We start from the raw sequence: 3773 nt of genomic DNA on the forward strand, positions 1-3773 counted from the left end.
ATAAAGAGTTATTAAGAAAAATAGAAAAAATCGGTCAAAAAAAGGCTCAAAAAGGGGTTTATATTTGTTAACACAGCTCACCCTGTATAATACGTAGCGTCATGAGTAATACCTCTATTTAATCCTAAAGGATTAAGCTTTCAAACGGCGTTAACAAAAAAAATTTAAAAATTTTTTTAGAAGTGGAAAAAAATTTATTTCTCGAAAAATTCACTTTTTTTTTTTTCAAAAAAAAAATTTTAAGTTTGAGCTCGTTTATCTCGGAAGGAGTTTCTTTTGGAAAAAAATAGTTTTAATAAAAAAGAAAGCTACATTTACGTAGAAAAGGGCTGTTTTATTCGCATTATCGGGAACATTACCGTTTAGGCCTCACAGCCGTTTAAGTCCGCGAGGTACCGCGCAAAAAGTTCAAAATTCATTCACAGAAAAATCCGACTTCTAAAGGGTTTATCTTAAAAAGCGCCCTTTGGGAGTTGCTTTGCATAAAGGCCTTTGACGTCAATGAGTTTCAGAAAATTCGGCTCAGTCAGTTTTCCACAAGTTGCTGCACCGACTGTTTTCGCGAAAAAAGCGGTTTTTTGCCACGCCCGCCCCTTCGGGGCGGCGTGGCCAAAAAAAATTTACATCATCACGTAGCCTTAACCTTCCCACATAAAACGGTGAAAACCAGAAAAAAAAATTCGCCATAGAACAAAAGTTATTAGCGTTTATGTGTCGCAAGTCGGAACCTCCACCATTTTTTTCCGGTGCGTTCTTACAATACGCGAAGCGTATTGTAACAAGTAGACGCTTCGCGTCTACTTTGGTCCGTGGGGACCAGTAGAAATTTTTAAAATTTTTGTCAGTACTACAAAAAAAAATCTCCACAGTTATCCAAGGAGTGCCCTAAACACGCAGTGGGGAAGAGACCTGCCGTATCCTCATAAGGCTCTGAGTTCAAATCTTAGCCTCGGCATGGTGCTCTACCCAACTTTTTCTTTTTTTAGTACTTCGAAAAAATTAACATCTATAGTAAATCCAAAAATCTCATCCATTATTCTCTAAGAGACCAACATACAAAATTGACGAAAAACAAAGAAAAACACAAAGTCACGGTCTCACAACATGTAATTAAACGGGCTACACGTGTTTCGCTCTAGTTAGAGCATCATCAGGCCTTTAGAAGCCATCCACACACTTATGCTGTAACTGATGATGCTCTAACTAGAGCGAAACACGTGTAGCCCGTTTAATTACATGTTGTGAGACCGTGACTTTGTGTTTTTCTTTGTTTTTCGTCAATCTATAGTAAATACAGAGAGAAAAGGAAAGGTCTTATTATATATTATAATCAGAAATAAATTTCATTGAAATATTACTTACTTATTTCTGGGTATCATGCTTCAGAGAACCATGATGTGTTACAATACGCTCCGCTCTTTAATTTTAGTTTAGTAGAAAATATTCTCAAAACCTGCATATATCAAAATTATGTCAAGGTTCTAAAATGAATCGGTAATAAAATCGTAAACCAGATCAACATTGGAAATAATTTAAAAAATTTGCTTTGGTCCGATTGAAAAAAGTACTATACTAGCAAATAGTTACATCTATTCTGTAGCAATAAAAGTTATAAAATTCTGTCTATTATTAATTTTAATCTTATAAAGTGTATCGTTTAACTCTTAGCCATTATTTACAATTTAATTGTTAATTATGCCTAAAAAAACGAATTAACAACTTTGGTATTGTTTGGAAGGTAAACAGCTTAATTCCTTTATGTAAAGCCACCTTAACATGTTTTTGCATAATTCTGACTCACGTTGGTTGCTATCGGGCTTAAGCCATAAAAATCGAAGAAAAAAAGAAGAAGACGAAGAGACTTTCACTTGTCATTTCAATGTCACTTTCCGGCCCACAAGCATAAACGCCACCGGCAACGGAAGTTCCCAAAATCCAAACAAATGTTGGAAGATATTTTTAAGTCTCCACATCTTTCTTACTTTCCTATATGAAAATAAAATGTAAGTATCACAATTACACACATACAAGTTTTTTTTTTTAATTCAGTTTCATAATTACCAATTTTTAGTGAATAATCCTGAAATTTATGAAAATACATACATTTTAAGGTTATGTCATAATGTTTTGATTGTTATATTTGATTTTGTTTTTGTTATTTTAGTGGACTACACCAACAAAGGTTATGTGTTTTGCACCAGATTGAAAGCATCATAGCGAAAAACGGACCTGTCATATCTTTAAATTTTCAAAAGAGCCCCTGGAAAAAGAAAAATGAATATCTTTGCCAAGGAATACTAAGGTATTTTTACTAAATCTTTCATTTTTTTTAATACCTAAATGAGGTAATCTATAAATTTTGTTCCTTGTAGGCAAATGGATAAAAAACCTTCAGTCCATGCATTGGTATGTAATTGTTGACAAAAATACAATGAATGGCCTCACTACTTTTCCACATGCAAAGAGGTTAACCAAGGAGAAATTAAAGAAATTGTCAAAAACCTAGGTAAGTCTATACTTCCAACTTATCTTTATTTTTTTCAAAGCTTGATTTTTTTCAAGGTAAATACAGAATTGCTTAGTACAAACATATCTATACCGATTTCAAGTTCGTCCACTTCTTTGGAGCATGGTACTTCAAACAGAGACACTGTCAACAATTTTGTAGAAGGTGAGCCGGTGTCAAATTCCAGTAAGGGACATGATTTCAATTTTGCACCAACAGCAGAGCTAAAATTCATTTTGCCGCAAAAAACTGGAGGATGTGAAAGAAAAAAGTGCAGAAGTTAAAATTAAGTTTTTCATATGAGCACATAAAAAATAATCATGACAAAGTTCAGTTGTATACAGGTTTGACATGTAATAAATATTTTTGTAATCTTATTAAGTTAATTAGTTTTATACATTATTTAAATAATAATTGTATACTTCACATAGAATATGCAGAAATTATATGTACATATATAAATTTTTTTATTAAGATAAGGATAACATGTATTAAAGCATAACACATAATATAGACACACACGTAATATCTTCATTAAAAATTATGATTGTATGTTATGTAGCATTAGAGCCTAAAAACATTAAGGAGAATAAAGGTCGTTATTGGCAAATGACAATATTATTTTCACTATTTCCTACATTTTTGGTGAAGGGAATAGGCTCTGCCCTAAAAAGCCAGGTTAAACCAAGAGCAAAAAAGTTTAGGTCTCATGAGTGTAAGTAAAGTAAACCTTTCTATTAAAAAGGCCATCCAAGATAAAAAAAATATACTAAAAATATTAATGTTAATTCTTTAGCGACATCTAGGGTGGATATGCTGAATCAACTCATCAATTAATTCACTGTCGTACTGATGAAAGTTATGGCGTATTCACCAAAGTATGCAGATAATCGCTGATTTCAAAATAATTTTATTTGCGTTTTCAAATTATGCTTAAAATTCAAAACTTCTTTTTTTACCTTAAAGGCCATGCAAAACTTAGTAGAAAAGTTTATTAAGTAAATTTTCCACGATTTATACGTGCCACAAGATAAAGGGAAAACAGGGTCCCATTTATTAGGATATTGGGATAAGAGAACCAGGTTTTTATGTCGATTTTTTCATTTTTATTTTGAAAAGCAATTGTAATAAAATATAAAAAGAATTAACAGGAAAAGAATCGGTAATAAAAGAAACTATTAACGAATTGAATCGAAGCTATAGAAGCCGAGATATTAGTAAAAATGTGGGAAAAACAAAAGAAAACTGGTTTTTTCCCACGGTACAA

At 32.1% G+C, this 3773-nt stretch overlaps 1 long non-coding RNA gene across 2 annotated transcripts; it reads left to right on the top strand.

Moving 5' to 3' along the window:
- Positions 1-1120: 1120 nt before the first annotated feature.
- Positions 1121-2883, top strand: LOC126749587 (uncharacterized). 2 transcript variants are annotated; one of them, XR_007665160.1, is made up of 4 exons: positions 1121-2003; positions 2165-2302; positions 2373-2506; positions 2563-2883. It is a non-coding gene; the product is annotated as an uncharacterized LOC126749587 (long non-coding RNA). The 2 variants fall into 2 exon arrangements; XR_007665159.1 differs by having other exon boundaries at positions 1121-2302.
- Positions 2884-3773: the final 890 nt, after the last annotated feature.

Source organism: Anthonomus grandis, unplaced genomic scaffold (genome assembly GCF_022605725.1).
Source record: "Anthonomus grandis grandis unplaced genomic scaffold, icAntGran1.3 ctg00000338.1, whole genome shotgun sequence".
NCBI classification, from domain to species: Eukaryota; Metazoa; Arthropoda; class Insecta; order Coleoptera; family Curculionidae; genus Anthonomus; species Anthonomus grandis.